The following is an 18,906-nucleotide window of genomic DNA, read 5'->3' on the forward strand; positions in this document are numbered from 1 at the left end:
CCAGCTCCCTCAACACATAATTCTAGTTAGATTAGATGGATCACAAGATGCAAGATTATAAAATACTGTCTTGGAGCGTTAATGGGTTAAATACTAAAACAAAAAGGAATAGAGTCTTTCATTTTCTTAAGAAACAAAATTTGGACATTGTGTGTTTACAGGAGACAACATTAGAAAACAAGATAGGAAATTTTTGGTCAACACGGCTTTAGGACAAGAATATGTTACCTCAGATAAGAAAAAAAAAGAGGGGTAGTATTTTATGTTAAACAACAATTTGAACCCAAGTTGATTTTTAAAGATGAAGAAGGTAGGCTACTAGCCTTGGAAATTTTAATTTCTGGAATTAGAACGGTGATAATTGGAATTTATGCACCAAATGAAAAGAAAGTTGAATTTTATAATTATTTGGAACAGAAGATTGCTGAGTTATCGAATGTTAACCTGATTATATTGGGAGACTTTAATGGTGTTGTCTCTACATCTTTGGATAGAAAATCTGATATATCTGAAAGGAACCTACAAGGCAAGCTCCCTAAAGCATTTTTTGATTTAGCAGAACATATGGATCTTTATGATTTGTGGAGAATTAAAAATTCAAATGCAAAAGAATATACCTACTTCTCTGAAAGATATCAATCCCACTCAAGGATAGATATGGTTTGGACATCAAAATCTATTACGCCATGTATAAAAAGAATGGATTTTTATAAACCCAGGACTTTTTCAGATCATAATCCAATTTGTTTTACATGGAAGAAGAAAGGAATGGTTTCATTTCGTTGGAGATTGAATGAGTATCTGCTGAAAAAAATCAGATGTTGTGGAGGAAGCTAAAAAGAAGCTAAAGGATTATTTTGAACTGAATTTAAATCAAGGAATGGACAATAAAACAATCTGGGATGCAGGTAAAGCGGTCATGAGAGGTTTCTTTATACAGCAAAATGCAAACTTTAAAAAGCAAAGAGGATTGAAAAAAGAGACATTATTGATGCAGATTTCTAAAAAGGAAAGAGAATTATTATGGGCTAAAGATAAGAAGATGATTACTCAAGCTATCAAAATGCTCCAACAACAACTTTCTATGTTAGTAACAAATGAAGTTGAACAGAACTTAAAATATGTCAAGCAAAGGTCATTTGAGTTCACAAATAAACCAGGCAAGTTGTTGGCTTGGAAAATTAGATCTGAGAAAAATAATAATTACATATCCAAAATACTTACAAAAAACGGGCTTTCTTATGATGGTAAGGAAATAAAAGGAGAATTTTAAAAAATACTATTCAGAACTATATAAAGGAAATATAGTAGAAGATACAAAAATTGAGCAATTTCTTAAGACCAAAAATATTCCAAAACTTTCTAAGGAACACATAGAAATTATGAATGCTCCGATAACAATAATGGAACTAACTGAAGCAATAAATTAAAGCAAGGCCAATAAGGTGCCAGGACCTGATGGGCTATCAGCTTTGTACTACAAATCATTTAAAGATCAAATTTTACAGCCTTTGCAATGTACTATGAATGACATTTTGCAAAGAGGGATTATTGGAAGTATGCAAATATTGCAGTAATCCCAAAACTGGATCAAGATTTAGTGCAAGTTAAAAATTATAGGCCAATCTCACTTTTAAATAATGATTATAAACTTTTTGCCGCCATTTTGGCAAGAAGAATGAAGGTCATATTAAGACTCTTTATTCATGAGGATCAAGCTGGCTTCTTACCAAAGAGACAATTAAGAGATAATGTGAGAACAGTTTTGAATGTATTGGAGTATTATAAAAAACATAATGACAAACAGATGGCTATGATTTTTTTGGACGCAGAGAAAGCTTTTGATAACATTTCCTGGCAATTTATGTGGAGGTTATTAGATGCAATGGGCGTTGGCAACAATTTTATTAGGGCTATCAAGACAATTTATTCAGAGCAATATGCTAAGATTATTGTAAATGGGGAATTATCAGATAATTGTAAAATACAAAAAGGGACTAGACAAGGATGTCCACTTTCCCCATTACTTTTAATATTAGTTTTAGAAGTGCTCTGTAGAAATATTAGAGAAGATGATCAAATACAAGGCCTGAAAATTGGGAAACAAGAGTATAAACTAAGAGCCTTTGCGGATGATGTTGTGTTCTTTTTAGAAAATCCATTGGACGAGATTGGAAGACTCTTGGAAAAAATACAACAATTTGGTCAATTGGCTGGGTTTTATATAAATAAGACTAAAACGAAGGTGTTGACTAAAAATATGGATCAGAAATCTAAGGATAGATTCTTTGAAATAAGTGAATTAAAAGTGGAGAAGAAAATTAAATATCTGGGTGTTTGGCTGACAAACAATAATCCTTTGTTGTTCTCAAATAATTATATTAAAATATGGAATACAGTAAAAACTGATTTACAAAGATGGTCTAATATGAACTTATCTTTAATGGGAAGAATTTCAGTGGTGAAAATGAATGTCTTGCCTAAAATGTTATTTCTTTTTCAGACTATTCATATAATTAATACTTTAACTTGTTTTAAGCAATGGCAGAAGGACATAACTAAATTTGTTTGGCAAGGGAAAAGACCAAGAATTAATTTTAAAAATTTAACAGATGCAAAGGAAAGAGGTGGTCTTACCCTACCAGTCTTAAGGCTGTATTTTGATGCTGTTTGTTTGACGTGGTTAAAAGAATGGATAACATTAAGAAATTCTAGATTACTTGATCTGGAGGGATTTGACAGGAGGTTTGGATGGCATTCATATTTGTGATATGACAAAAGTAAAGTACATAAAGATTTTCTTAACCATTATATAAGAAGGAGTTTAATGAGAGTGTGGGTAAAATATAAAAAATGGTTGGAACCTAAAACTCCCTTATGGGTATCTCCGATTGAAGCTTTAGCACGCAAAGAGGAAAATATGCTTCGCAATGGGGTACTTGTAGGGATCTGTTATATTTTCAAGAAAAGGACTGTAAGTTAAAAAGTTTAACTGAAGTACAAAATTTGGTTAGTGATTGGTTTCAGTACCATCAGCTAAATGAAGTTTATAAGAAGGATCTTAAAGTTGGATTTGAGGATCAGATGTCGAGATTTGAGAAGGAGCTGTGTGAAAATGATGAAAAATTAGTTTCTAAAGTGTATAAGCTCTTGCTTTTGGAGGAGACAAGAGACGAAGTGGTTAAAACAACTATCATAAAATGGGCTCAAGATGTGGGGTGCAATATAGAAATGGCAGCCTGGGAAAGATTATGGAAAACTGATTTAAAGTTCACTGCATGTTATGTTCCAAAAGAAAATTATTATAAAATGATGTATAGGTGGTATTTGACACCAAAAAAACTGGCATTAATGTATAAAAATGTTTCAAACAAATGTTGGAAATGTGGACACTCTGAAGGAAACTTTTTTCATATGTGGTGGACTTGTAGGAAGGCTAAGGCTTTTTGGGACATGATATATAATGAGTTAAAGAAAATATTCAAAATGACATTTCCTAAGAAGCCAGAATCCTTCCTGCTGGGAATAACGCAAGGAGTGTTTTCTACAACTGATTTAACATTAGGAATGTGCACAGACCGGTTCGGAGGCCATTCTAAAGGCCTCCAGACCGGTCCGGTCACGGGGTGGTTTTGGTTCGGGTGGGGAGTTTGGGGGCTTCCATTAAGGGCGGGGGGGGGCTTTACTTACCCCTCCCGCGCTTTCCACACACTGCCGCCGTAATTATTGAAAAAATTGCTCCTCCGATGGCTGTTCCGATTTTAAAAAATGGCTGCCCCCTTGAAGCCCTGGCCCCCTGCTGCTGCCTTGAAGCCCCCTCCCACCCCCTTAAATCTCGCCCCGGGCCCTTAAATCATGCCCGATAACATTAAGACGCGGGCGGGCGGGCGGCGGGGAGATGTCCTCCCGCCCCCTTCCCTGCTAGGCTGCAAAAGTACTTTTACTTTTGCAAAGAACTTTGCAAAGAAGAAAAAGTTCTTTGCAAAGTTCTTTGCAAAAGTAAAAGTACTTTTGCAGCCTAGCAGGGAAGGGAGCGGGAGGACATCTCCCTGCCGCCCGTTTCCCTGCCAGTCTGCAAAAGTACTTTTACTTTTGCAAAGAACTTTGCAAAGAAGAAACAGTTTTTTGCAAAGTTCTTTGCAAAAGTAAAAGTACTTTTGCAGCCTAGCAGGGAAGGGAGCGGGAGGACATCTCCCTGCCGCCCGTTTCCCTGCCGGTCTGCAAAAGTACTTTTACTTTTGCAAAGAACTTTGCAAAGAAGAAACAGTTTTTTGCAAAGTTCTTTGCAAAAGTAAAAGTACTTTTGCAGACCGGCAGGGAAACGGGTGGCGGGGAGATGTCCTCCCGCCCCCTTCCCTGCTAGGCTGCAAAAGACTTTAGGAAGGCTTCTGCGCGCGCACGCGCAGAAGCCTTCCTAAAGTCTTTTGCAGCCTAGCAGGGAAGGGGGCGGGAGGACATCTCCCCGCCGCCCGCCCGCCCGCGTCTTAATGTTATCGGGCATGATTTAAGGGCCCGGGGCGAGATTTAAGGGGGTGGGAGGGGGCTTCAAGGCAGCAGCAGGGGGCCAGGGCTTCAAGGGGGCAGCCATTTTTAAAAATCGGAACAGCCATCGGAGGAGCAATTTTTTCAATAATTACGGCGGCAGTGTGTGGAAAGCGCGGGAGGGGTAAGTAAAGCTCCCCCCGCCCTTAATGGAACCCCCCACCCCAGTGCCGGACCGCAGCTCCGCGGTTCCGTGCACACCCCTATTTAACATTCTTTATGTACGCTACCACGGCGGCCAGAATAATATATGCACAGAAATGGAAGAGCAATGAACTGCCTTCAAAAGAAGATTGGCTGATAAAAATTTTGGAATATGCGGAGATGGCAAAACTTACAGTACTGATAAGAGACCAAAATTTAGAATGCTTTAAAGAAGACTGGAAACCATTCTTATTATATTTAAAGAACTATTTTCCTAATATTGATTTTACAACAGGGTTTGAAATCTAGCAATATTATCAGGTTGGGTAGATCAAAATCGTGTTTGTAAGGTTTAGATCTATGTTCTGAATTATTATTATAGCAAGGGTTAATTCTATAGTTGGTGATTCACGAGGAGGTGTGAGCGGGAAGTCCATATTTGTTCAATATGTTGTGAATGTTAAGATATTGTTAAAATTAATAAAAATTTAATTAAAAACAGTAATCAAAAAGGAGGAAGTAATCAAAAAGGAGGAAACTAACCCCTGCTAACTTGGCAACCTTTTAACGTGGCAATTCTCTTTTATTTAGCAGGAGGAGAGTAACTGGCCCTATCCACCCCCAGCACAGTACCTCCAGTGACTGTTGCTGGTGTCTATCTTATGTTAATTTTTAGATAGTGAGCCCTTTGGGGACAGAGATCCATCTTATTTATTATTTCTCTGTCATTTTTGGAAGGGCAGTATAGAAATCAAATAGATAGATAGATAGATCCAGGAAGATGCAAGCATGGCTTCCAAGTAAAGTCAAGGAAGCCATGAAGGAGAAGACTTCCTTCTGAAATTGGAAGGCCTGCTCAAATAAGGTGAACAGAAAGAAACACAAGCTCTGGCAAAAGAAATGCAAGGTTTCTTTTGGGAAAGAAATAAGGGAAGTGAAAAGAGAGTTTGAGGAACATTTAGCTAAAAGCATTAAGGGGGATAACAAAAACTTCTTTAAATATATCACAAGCATGAAACCTGCCTGGGAGGCAGTAAGAAAATGAGTGAGTGAAAGAGATTATTAAGGAGGATATGGAGACTGCAGAGAAGCTAAATGAGTTCTTTGCATCTGTCTTCTTCACGGCAGAGGATACTGAGCATATACCTGTTCTTGAACCAGGCTTTTTGGGGACAGAGGCTAAGGAACTGAGTCAGATAGAAGTGACAAAAGTTCAAAATGGTCAAGATGGTCAAAACTGTCTGGAAAAATTGAAGACTAGCAAATCGCCAGGGCCAGATGGCATCCATCCAAGAGTCATCAAAGAACTCAAATGTTCAGAACAGTTCCTCATCAAAGACTCTAAGGAAAGACTCTAAGGAAACTTAGCAGACATGGGATAAGGGGACAAGTACATGTGTGGATTGCTAACTGGTTGAAACAGGAAACAGAGGGTAGGTATAAATGGCGAGTTTTCACAGTGAAGGGAAGTAAGAAGTGGGGTCCCCCAGGGATCTGTACTGGGACCGGTGCTTTTTAATTTATTCATAAATGATCTAGAAGTAGGAGTAAGCAGCGAGATGGCCAGATTTGCAGATGATACCAAACACTTTTGGTTAGTGAAATCCAAAATGGATTGTGAGGAGCATCAAAAGGATCTCTCTCCAAACTGGGTGAGTGGGCGACAAAATGGCAAATGAGGTTCAATGTTGGCAAGTGTAAAGTGATGCACATTGGGATGGAAAACCCCAGCTTCAAGTATACGCTGATGGGATCTGAGCTGTCGGTGACTGACCAGGAGAGGGATCTTGGGGTCATGGTGGACAGCTCGTTGAAAGTGTTTGACTCAATGTGCGGCAGCTGTGAAAAAGGCCAATTCCATGCTAGGGATTGTTAAGAAGGCGATTGAAAATAAAACAGCTAATATTATAATGCCCTTATACAAAACTATGGTGCGACCACAATTGGAGTACTGCGTACAATTCTGGTCACCACATCTAAAAAGGAACATTGTTGAACTGGAAAAGGTGCAGAAGAGAGCAACCAAGATGATGCCTGGAGCACCTTCCTTATGAGGCAAGACTACAATACCTGCAGCTTCTTTAGTTTAGAAAAAAGATGACTACGGGGAGACAAGATAGAACTCAATAAAATCATGCATGGTGTGGAGAAAGTGGATAGAGAGAAATTTTTCTCCCTCTCACATAACATTAGAACTAGGGGGTTCTAGTTCTAGATTAAATGGATTACCATAAAATTTAGGACCAACAAACAGAAGTACTTTTTCACACAACACATAATCAACTTGTGGAATTCTCTGCCACAAGATGTGGTGACAGCCAACAACCTCGATGGCTTTAAGAGGGGTTTGGATAACTTCATGGAGGAGAGGTCTATCAACGGCTACTAGCTGGGCTATAGACCACCTCCAGCCTCAGATCCTTAGTTTAACAATATCTTAACAATCCAATTACATTTAATTATTGACTTCTCGCTTACCAGTCTGCATAGTTCATATTAGCTATACAAATCTACCATTGCTATAATAATTCAAAACATATATACTCCACATTGCAACTGATTTTACCCTGCCCAACCTGCTGCTGTTACTAAATTTCAAACCCTGCTGAAAGGTCCATATTGGAAAAATAGTTCTTTAAGAAAAGTAAGAATGGTTCCCAATCTTCTTTGAAACATTCCAATTTTTCATCCCTTATGAGTGCTGTAAGTTTTGCCATCTCAGCGTATTCCAAATTTTTTATCAACCAATCTTCTTTTGAGGGCATTTTATTATCTTTCCATTTCTGCACATATACTATTCTAGCCGCCGTGGTTGCATACATAAAAAATGTTAAGTTTTTTCTGGAGAACTCTCCTTGCGTTATTCCCATCAGGAAGGATTCTGGCCTCTTAGGAAATGTCATTTTAAAAAATTTTCTTCAACTCATGATGTATCATATCCCAAAAGGCCTTTTGCCTTCCCGCATGACCACCACATATGAAAAAAGTTTCCTTCACATTGTCCACATTTCCAACATTTGTTTGGAACTTTTTCATACATTACTGCTATTTTGTGTGTGTGTCAAATACCACCTGTACATCATCTTATAATAATTTTCTTTTAAAGTATAACATGCAGTGAACTTTAAATCAGTTTTCCATAATTTTTCCCAAGCTGCCATCTCTATATCCCACATCTTGAGCCCATTTTATCATAGTCATTTTAACCACTTCATCTCTTGTCTCCTCCAAAAACAACAACTTATAGATCTTAGAGACTAATTTTTCATCTTTTTCACACAATTCCTTCTCGAATCTCGACATTTGATCCTCAAATCCAACTTTAAGATCCTTCTTGTAAATTTTGTTTAGCTGATGATACTGAAACCAGTTACTAACCAAATTTTGTACTTCGATTAGGTTTTTTTTAACTTACAGCCCCTCTCTTGAAAACATAACAAGTCCCTATAGTTACCCCATTCAGATTGCATATCTATCTCTTTACGTGCCAAAGCTTCAATCAGGGATACCCATAATGGAGTTTTAGATTCCAGCCATTTTTCGTATTCTACCCGCACTCCCATTAGACTCCTTCTTACATAATGATTAAGAAAGTCTTTATGCACTTTTCTTTTATCATACCACAGATATGAATGCCACCCAAACCTTCTATCAAATCCTTCCAGATCAAGTATTCTGGGATTTCTTAATGTTATCCATTCTTTTAACCACGTTAAACCAGCAGCATCAAAATACAACCTTAAATTCGGCAAGGTAAGACCACCTCTTTCTTTAGCATCAGTTAAATTTTTAAATTTAATTCTTGGCCTTTTCCCTTGCCAAACCAATTTGGTTATGTCCTTTTGCCATTGCTTGAAACAGGTTAACATATTAATTATAGGAATAGTCTGGAAAAGAAACAACATTTTAGGCAGAACATTCGTCTTCACAACTGAAATTCTTCCCATTAAAGATAAGTTCATTCTGGTCCATCTTTGCAAATCGTTTTACTCTTATTTATTCGTTTTAACTCTTATTTATATATTTATTCGTTTTACTCTTATTTATATAAAACCCAGCCAATTGGCCAAATTGTTCTATTTTTTCCCAAGAGCCTTCCGATCTTATCCGATGAGATAAGCCAAGTTGGGCAAGGGGCAAAAGAACAGGGTGTAGGGTGCACGGTCTAGAATTTACTGTGAGTTCAATGTTGCCCCAAAAACCTGAAACAAAAAGTGGATTTTTAAACCCTGGATACAAAGCTAGCTATAATCTAATGAACAATGAAAAACCCGGATCATGTGTGAAGTGCTCCCCGATAGCTTGCCAGGACTTCAGGGTAAATCTGGCCAGTATGTGAATGCACACACAAGACTGGAAAGAGCTTCCATTCCAGAGGGCAGCTTCCAACCCACCAGCCTCGCCCCTCAGTGAGACTGCAAAAGTATTAGAAATTCCCCATGATTCCTTTTTTATTATAATTATTATTTCCTGTTCGTTGCAGCATTCAGTTCAGCTCATTGGTCCCCCCCCCCCCCACTATCTACATTATGAATATGTGAATATTCATTTTGATAAAACATGCAAAAAACCCACCCCCAAGCCCCACACTTGATATGATTGTATGCATGGTTATACAAGAGACTGGGGAGACCCGAGTTCAAATCCCCATTCAGCCATGATACCTGCTGCGTGACTCTGGGCCAGTCACTTCTCTCTCAGCCTAACCTACTTCACAGGGTTGTTGTGAGGAGAAACCTAAGTATGTAGTACGCCGCTCTGGTCTCCTTGGAGGAAGAGCGGAATATATATAATATTTTTTATATATATATATATATATATATATATATATATATATATATATATATGTCAAGATCCTCTTCTGGCAGTGTTTTACTCATTTGCATGTGCACTTTTATGCATGCATATAATCTCACATAATAGCAAACTTGTGATTGTACATGTGGTTTTGTATCAATGTAAATTGATGCATTTGTACATCAGTAAAAAGCCTGCAAAAAGAATCCAGTTAACCTTTCTCACTATATTTCCCATCTGTCTGTACATTTTAGCACTGCACTCAAGGTGCACTGAAGTGTTCTATGTTTGCGACAAAGACAGAGCTTGTAGGCTGTAACAGTTTTGTGTGTTTCCATTTTCAGGGAGAGCTGAACTTGGGGAGTGTATTCTCCTGCTTTATTCATATAACACTATTGGGAGGTATGTCCCTGTTGTTCCCTTCCTATAGATGGCAAAGCTGAGGCTGGGGAAGATGAGCTTTCTCAAGACCAGCCAGTTAGTAGCTAGTAGCAGGGGCGTAACAAGGCTGGAGTGGGCCCAGAGACAAAATTTTAAAATGGGCCCCTCGCTGATACACACACACACACTTCACAACATATAGTCATGTGACTTGCCTCGTGTGACTTGCCTCTGGGGGGGCCCCTCAGGTGTGGGGGCCCCCAGGCAGCCCCCTCCCCTTGCCTAATAGTAGTTATGCCCCTGGCTAGTAGGCTCCCTATAGCTGAACAGGGCTCCTGTGTCCAAGACCGCCACTCTATGGAAACTATGTTTTCAGCTACAGCATTTCCTGCTTCTGTAGGCAGGGGCAGGAGGTGGGTGGCGGTGGCGGCAGTCCTCTCTGGGAATATAAGGAGTGAAATGGATCCACAATAACCTATTACATATATTGGAGAAAATATATCTACAGATAATCCAAATCCATTTTTGTTACGAAGTATTTTTTCAGAAGCAGCAGCCAGTCAAGGAATTTCAGTCCTTTCTTCTTGGGGTGGGGGTGGGGATTCCCAGCACAGTCTCAGCAGTAAAGAAATTATCACACTTTTAAAATATCCAGTTCCACAGATTTGCGCTATGGAAGAATATTGCTGCATGATTGCCATTGTAGAGCTGAAAGGAAAGTGGACTCCTTTTAGCTGCCTTTTTAACACATCCAAATAGAGCAGCTCAATTAACTCCTGGGGGAACCAAGCTCTCTGTGATCCAAATTCTGAATACATCTAAGTGCAGAATACTTAACATGTCAATAAGAGGTATAATATTTTCCTTTCCCATGTGCAGTTCCCTAAAAGCAGACAATTTTTCTATTGTTGAGGCATGCTAGGGAAACATGGCTCAGGAGCTCTCAAAGTTGAAAATGCCACAGTGCATCACACAAATAGCAACGAGTAATTTTACCTTGGCAGCAGGTGGCCACTAGTGAAGAAGGAACAGGGCCATATGTGTTTCCCCCCTTGCCTTACAGCACAGCTGTCATAAGAAATCTATTTCTAAGAAAAATGCCAAGTTTTTGTCTCAGGGCCAGATGTATATTAATCCTGCCATCTCATGTATTACCACAGGTGACAACATCATTCAGGCTATATATTTTCGCAAAGGCTTTTGGGACATCAAGAAAGGCTTCTCTTTAGACCCATGGCCACAAGCTTCATTTTGGTTCCTGTGGGTTTAAAAACTCCATTATCCTAATGAGAGCGAGTTGCATAAGCTTTTGTGTTCCACACCCAACCATTTGGAGGTAATTCTTGCCATCATGAAAGTAGGGATGTGCAAACTGGTTCGGCCGGACCAGACCGAACCAACCCACCCACCCCGTCTCAGTTCGTGCCTCTTCGGGGGGCTTCCTAAAAGCCTCAGGGGTGGGGGGTCAGCAAAGTTTCCACCTCCCCCACCAGCCTCTGCACATGCGCAAATGGTCCCTGTGAGGCCCTGGGCCATGTCAGGCCTCGCAGAGGCCATTTGAGCATGCACGGCAGCCTCCAAAATGGCCGCCATGCTGGTATAGAGAGGCCCGAAAGGGCCACAAAGGATTATTAAAATGGGCCGTGGGGGTGATTTAAGAGGCCCGCGGGGGGAGGGGGAACCTTTGCAGCACACCACCCCCTGTCAGCCTTTAGGAAGTCCCTCGAAGGGGCAATAGGTATATACAATCTTTTAAATAACATTTAAATATATATGTATGTGTGTGTATGTGTGTGTGTGTGTGTGTGTGTATGTGTGTGTGTGTGTGTGTATATATATATATATATATATATATATATATATATATATATATTCCCCACGGACACACACACCCCGACCGAACCAGGAAGGACGTTCGGGGGGTGCCAGACCAAACTGGCCTGGTCAGGTTTGGGTGCAGTTCGCACCCAAACTGAACCGGGCCAGCCAGTTCCGTGCACACCGCTACCTGAGATGTTATTTGTTGGATTAAAAAAAACTTGCCAGTTTAAGCTTGGAGTTAAAGCTATCTCATTATGTCTCAAGCTCTAAAAATATAGGAAATTGATACCTAAAGCCAATGACCAAACAGATGTGCCATGTGATCAGTAATGATGATGTGCAGGGCCACAAATTGTGCTTGCTTAAAACTTGCCCCCTGTAGAATCCAAGGGAAAGAGTTTAGGGTTGGGGTTGGGGTTAGGGAAGGACAAGGCAGTAGAGTGGAACCGGGAATATTAATAGTTTAATGAAATATCTATTATGTACAGAGAGGCAAGCGCAGACTGCTTTTCCGTGCTCTTGCTGCTGGCTGTTAGCCCACCTCTACTCCAGGGCTGTAATACAAGTAACTAAAGCTCCATTCAAAAGCTGGCCTGGATCAAGAAACAGATTAATCAAAAACACCACACCCTCCACGCACCCACACTTTTCTTTGATCTTTGAGGCCCAAATCAAGATGCGGAAGATGGAGTGTCTGGCACCAGCGAAGATGCCCCATGTTGTCCATGTGAGTGTGTGGAGAGCAAGTTGTGTTCTCCAAATTGTGCCTGCTGACTTGGCAAAGAGGCACATTTTAAAGTGGTGATTCTCTTTATTTAGCAGGTGGAGAGTAACTGGCCCTATCCACCCCCAGCAACTGTTCACCTCCAGTGACTATTGCTGGTGTCATGTTTCTTTTAGATTGTGAGCCCTTTGGGGACAGGGATCCATCTTATTTATTTATTGTTTCTTTGTGAACCATTGTTTCTTTGTGAACCCTGAACCATTTCTGGAAGGGTGATATAGAAATCAAATAAATAATAATAATAAATAATAATAATAAATGACATTGCACAACATCATTATTGATTACATGATACAGCTGTTAAGGCAGGAGGCCCAGATGCCAATTTCCTAGCTTTGTGGAACTTTGTGGAAGGAGATAGCCTCAACTCTTAAACCAGCAGGTTTTTTGACCATCAAATGTCCATTCATGGCTTGTGAGAGGTACATTTATTGTTACAAATTACAGTGTTGGAAATCTATTACTTTCCCCAATGTAACATTTAGTGCTGATTCTAAAGAGGCAGTAGGCTTGTTCACATGCCCATATGTGGGTTTGCTGGAGGGAAAGGCTGGTCCTATCCCATGCCTTCCAGATGAACAGAATTCCCATTTGGGTCTATTTACCCAACCCCCAGATGAGCAGGCTGCTGCATGCTCCGGTATTGTAAACAACAGAGCTAAGTCCTCCAGATATCTCACGACGCATCATGCAAATAGTAGAGTGGCAACCCTCAATACTGCAGCAGCATTGCTTTGCCTGGCCTCTGCAGCTGCAGAACTCTTTGATAAAGATGGCTACTGGTTACCAGGAGCTGCATAAAGTTTGATCACATACAGATGACCAAGGTGAGCTGCAATTTCTGTCCTACATCGGTTTGGAGCTGTGTTACCCCAGTGTTGGAAGAGCTGGGTTGGGCAAATTCCCATGGGCCCAGATGACCCAAAAAGCTGGGTTTACTCCCTCCAACCCAACTTTTATGGTCATGAGAACAGTTCTAGTAAATTGCATTTTATTTTATATATTTCTTAAACAGCTGTATATTCTGTAGTATAGTAGAGTCTTGCAATCATCATTGTGATATGCTACAGTCTGTACAACAGCTTCTTGAAAGATACTCAGCAGTAATGCGAACTGTAGTCTTTCCCAACATGTTCATCATAGAACTACGGGGGGAGGGGGGAGGTACTGGGAAGAACTATACTTCCCAGTGCTCCCTGTGCACCTTCCAAGATGGCACTGGGGCTTGATAAGACTATCTTACTCTTAAAGTCTCCCCAACCATGCTGGGAGGGAAAAGTGCAGCACAGTATGGAGGTGGGAAATAGCTCCCACATTGGGTTTTATTTATTTATTTATTTTGCCAGAGTGGCACCCACTTGAAAAATAGTGAAGATCACTGACCTATTCCCACTGTAAAAACAAAAACTGCCTAGGTCTAGCAGAAAGAAACTAGTGAGCTGGGACCTGTGTGATAGATTGAGCTTTGTGAGCAAGAAATAAGTATGCTATATTTTGCTGAGATTAGCTCAGTGATTTTTATAAAATAGGTGTAATTAAAGTAGCCCACTCAATTGAAATCTATGGGACCTTTTTATTGTAGACATCAAGTGCAGTTTTCCTTTCAGTGGAGGATGGGCAGCAGGACACTGCCAATTAAGAGGTAATTTTGAGGGCTGAGGGAATCACTCTTTACTTGGCAGATGGGGTACAAAAAGGGATGCTGCAATCCTGTGTAGACTTACTCAGAAGTAAGCCCTTATGAACAGACGCTAATATATCCCAAGTCTTTTTATTTGTGCACACCTATGTATTTGTGTGAGATTTTATGTGTGTTGTGTGCATATGCCTAACTTGTATTTGTTTCTGTGTTTGTGTTGCATGGGGGGGGGTGTTTGTCTATGGTCGCTTGTGTATGGCTGTGTACTTGCACATGTGTATAGGTTTGCAGGTGTGTGTGTACATGTGTGTTTACATTTCTGTATGTGTTTGCATGTATGTACATGCACAAACATGTATTTTGTATTTTGCAAGTGTGTCTCTGTGTATGCGTAAGTGTTCTTGTGTTGTGTGCATGTGCACATGCTTGTGTGAATATTTGTGTTTATTATTTATTTATTACATTTATATCCGACTTTTCCTCCGAGGAGCTCAGAGTGGTGCACATGGTTATTTTTATCCTCACAAAAACCCCGTGAGGTAGGTTAGGCTGAGAGATACATGACTGGCCCAGAGTAACCCAGCGAGTTTCATGGCTGAATGGAGATTCAAACTCAGGTCTTCCCAGTCCTAGTCCAACACTATGCTATGTGGTATATGCATGTGTATTTCTGTGTGCATGTGTTTGTGTTCATGTGTTGCTTGTATGTTGCATGTTTGTGTTTGAATGCATTTGTTTTTCTGTGTGTGTGCATTTTCAAATCCATTCTGTAACCCACCCCAAACTGCCACTGCTTCTCCTCCACAGTGCTCTAACTACCCACCTAGCTTTACTCATCTGGCTTCGAGTGTGTATACGTTTCTGTTTGTCTACATGTGTGTCTACGCCACGTCCCCCTTCCCTCAGAGCTCACATCCCATAACTAAAGAGCCAGCGTAGTGTAGTGGTTAGAGTGCTGGACTAGGACCGGGGAGACCCGAGTTCAAATCCCCATTCAGCCATGAAAAGTAGCTTGGTGACTCTGGGCCAGGCACTTCTCTCTCAGCCTAACCTACTTCACAGGGTTGTTGTGAGGAGAAACTTAAGTATGTAGAACACCGCTCTGAGCTCATTGGAGGAAGAGTGGGATATAAAATATGATAAATAAATAATAAATAAATAAATAAAGGAATAGACATCGCACTTGCAATAGAATCCATTAGGTGGCTCCCCATGCCAATGTCCGAGTACTGGCAACCATGTCAGCATGCCTGCTTCATTGTCATACCAGTCACACTCTGTATTACTTCACCAGAACTTGCTGGCCATAACCTCCCCTCTCCAACCTTGTTATCCTTCGGTAATGCCTTTAATTCAAGAGCTGTGATCATTTGCTGGCCAATCAACAAGGAGCTGGTTCAGATTATCACCTTACTCATCGTGCAACAAGGGCAGGGATGCACTGAGAATGCACCCACCTGGAATGTAACCCAAACCCCTAGGTTTTGTAGCATGATTTGGAGAATCACCCTTCTCACACAATTAAAGGACCTCCCAATGGCAAGTCAGGATGTCCTTCAGTAATATCAAGTGCACACTCTCTCAACACATCCCTGCCCTTATTGTGTGATGATCCAGGTGAACATCTGAACTGGAGTTCAAGCAGCAGTTTTCTTCCAGTTATCCTGATCTAACATTCTCCTTCAGCATTATGAGCCAAATGTAGTTCTGCTGTTCTAGGTCTGACTGATGGAGCCAGAAAGGAAAGGGATTGCCTAGCACCATGGAAACGTTCATTCAAAACTGGAAGCACTTGCCAGTAGCATTTGAACTATCTGAAAAACAGTAATGAAGGGAAAGTATTTTATTATTATTATTATTATTACATTTATATCCCGCTCTTCCTCCAAGTGTACTACATACTTAAGTTTCTCTTTCACAACAACCCTGTGAAGTAGGTTAGGCTAAGAGAGAAGTGACTGGCCCAGAGTCACCCAGCTAGTATCATGGCTGAATGGGGATTTGAACTCGGGTCTCCCCGGTCCTAGTCAGGCACTCTAACCACTACACCACGCTGGCTCATTTTGAAAACATGTCACAATAATCACTATAAGTGAGGTACAATCAGAACTGAGGGGTTCAGTTCAGTTACAGAAACAACAAATACAGAGGTTTACAAAATATTTGCATTTTTGAATGGGTTTCATAGGTACATAGGAATCTGCCTTATACCAAGTCAGACATTGTCTACACAGACTGGCAGCGGTTTCTCCAAGGTTAACAACAACAACTTTATTGGGAACAGCCTATATTCTGTGACAATATCTATAATAATAACAGCAACAACATTGATAATAAAATTCAGCCATCCCAGGTCCTTGGGAAGGACTCGATGTCTGGATAAAACAAACCTGTCAATAACACCTGTCTGACTGTGTAAACAAAAATAATAATAAACAACTTTGTTTGCTGCCCCATAACAAATTGTTCTCTGGGCGACTCACAAAATAGGATTAAATCATACAACAAAAACAAATGAGAAAAGAAAATACAGAATACAATACAAAGCAGTTTAAAAACTCATTTTAAAATTAGTTAAAATCAAATCAGATCTGAAAATCAGAATTTAAAAGGCCTGGGTGAACAAAAAGGTCTTTATTTGGCATCTAAAAAAACAAAGTGATGAATCTAGGTGAACTTCACTGGGGAGGCTATTACATAAACGGTGTGCAACCACCAAAAAGTCCCTCTCCCAAGTAGCCACCCACTTCACTTTGGCAGGGGCACTGGGAGGAAGGTTGCAGGCAGTAATCTCCCTTAGCCCTGGGAGGGAACTTGGAACTTGGAGATGCCAGGGAGGGAACTTGGAACTTTCTGCATGCAAGCAAGCTGATGCTCTTCTCAGAGTGGCCTCAAGGGGAATATCTTACCGTGATCACATCACATGTGCAACCAGGGCAGACCCTGCTTAGCAAAGGGGACAATTCATGCTTGCTACCACAAGACCAGCTCTCCTCCTTTCAGTGGGTTGCTGGATTGGGCCCAAGAGCTGGAATGCTGCGAAGTGATACAAAGAGTTGAAAGAAGCAGGATTATTGCAAGTTTTAGAGACACCTCATACAGTCAGAGTGTTTCTTCTTTCTCCTCCATGTGACAGCAACAATAAAAGCAAGCAGTACAAAAAGCAATTCCACATCATGTGTATTTTGTGGACAGCTTTATTAAAGCCTTTGAAATCACAGGTCTTACACCTGAAAATCTCTAAAGGCTGAAGAGAGATTCCTGGAGCGCTAAAGGTACAGAGAAAGCCGAAAGGTGAAAATCTCAATTCTCTTGTCCGAAACTCCTGTTCTACTGCCACTATCAATTCTTAGCTGTGTTCAGTGTTGCATTCTAACCTGCAGGCCTTAACTTGGGTTCAGGATCCCTACAGCAACTCCTGCCAAGGAAGAGAGTTGCCTTCTGCAAGAGCATCACCTACTGCTAGACTTAGAGGCAGCATTTAATTGATTCTTTTTTATTTTTTGAAGAATGAATAGTTTTAGTCACATACAAGGATAACACATAAACATGATTAATTGAAATGGCATTCTGTTTGCTGAGCATGTGCAACCAGCACAAGTCTTTTTTTATATATACATTTGGTGAATAAGTCCTTCCTTTTGTCTGTCATGGACCTTCTGCCAATCACTTTCATAGGTTATCCCCAAATTCTGTTATTTTGAACATGAGAAAATAATGGCCCCATATCCACACTCTTATGGGAGGAGAGCTGGTCTTGGGGTAGCAAGCATGAATTACCCCCTTTGCTAAGCAGGGTCTGCCCTCGTTTGCATTTGAATGGGAGACATGTGTGAGCACTGTAAGATACTCCCCTTAGGGGATGGGACTGCTCTGGGACAAGCACCTGCATGCAAAAGGTTCCAAGTTCCCTCCCTGGCATCTCCAAGATAAGGCTGAAAGAGAGACTCCTGCCTGCAACCTTGGAGAAGCTGCTACCAATCTGAGTAGACAATACTGAGCTATATGGACTGACTTGGTCTGACTTGGTAGAAAGCCGTTTCCTATGTTCTCCACACCATTTAAAATGTTATAAATATATACCGCATCCCTCCCTCATAGTTGCCATTTGAATGAAAAAGCTCCAACCTCACCCGTCAGCTGAAAGGCTCTGTGCAAGCCATTTAAATTATAAATGGCCCACGTGGCACCTCCAACCTCATTAACCTTTCTTTGCAGGGAACATGTTCCAATATATTGACAATTGCAAGGGATGCCAAAACCAACAAAAATGTTTGTTTGTTTCAAAAAGTATGACTAAAACAAGAGGAAGGTCAAGAAAGTAGTACATTTTAAATGACCAGCTGGCACCTCGACTGATAGGTGCTGCCCTGTCAGACCAAGTTAAATGGCCTGAGTTGCACCTATCAGTCAAGCTATCAGCTGGTCATTTAAAATTTACTACTTTCTGGACTTTCCTCTTGTTTGAGACATCTCCTCCCCAAAACACACACACACACACATACACACGCCATTGCTGTTGCCATCCCTCACAATTGTCAACAGATTGGAGTGTATTCCGTGCATAGAAAGGTTAATGAGGGTAGAGGTGCCACGTGGCATCACATAATTTAAATGGCTTGCACAGAGCCTTTCAGCTGACGGGTGGCTCACTGGCCACTTAACTTGTGTTTGACAGGCATGATGGGGAAAGTCTGATTTTTTGTGGGGTCCCGCAGGGTTTGATTTTGTCCCCCATGCTGTTTAACATCTACATGAAGCCACTGGGAGAGGTCATCTGGAGACTTGGACTGAGTTG

At 40.7% G+C, this 18,906-nt stretch overlaps 1 protein-coding gene and 1 long non-coding RNA gene across 2 annotated transcripts in view; one reads left to right on the top strand and one right to left on the bottom strand.

The window, feature by feature from the left end:
* The window catches only part of LOC128344737 (uncharacterized), a 65,513-nt gene extending 61,724 nt beyond the window's left edge, over positions 1 to 3,789 (bottom strand). Inside the window, exon 1 of the long non-coding RNA XR_008316015.1 lies at positions 3,691 to 3,789. This is a non-coding gene — a long non-coding RNA (uncharacterized LOC128344737). The remainder of the gene's footprint in view (positions 1 to 3,690) is intronic.
* A 4,523-nt stretch (positions 3,790 to 8,312) lies between these two features.
* Positions 8,313 to 18,906, top strand: part of POSTN (periostin) — a 90,385-nt gene continuing 79,791 nt past the window's right edge. Inside the window, exon 1 of the mRNA XM_053297637.1 lies at positions 8,313 to 8,439. The gene's annotated coding sequence lies outside the window, so the exon portion shown is untranslated. The remainder of the gene's footprint in view (positions 8,440 to 18,906) is intronic.

Source organism: Hemicordylus capensis, chromosome 2 (assembly GCF_027244095.1).
Source record: "Hemicordylus capensis ecotype Gifberg chromosome 2, rHemCap1.1.pri, whole genome shotgun sequence".
Lineage (NCBI taxonomy): Eukaryota > Metazoa > Chordata > Lepidosauria > Squamata > Cordylidae > Hemicordylus > Hemicordylus capensis.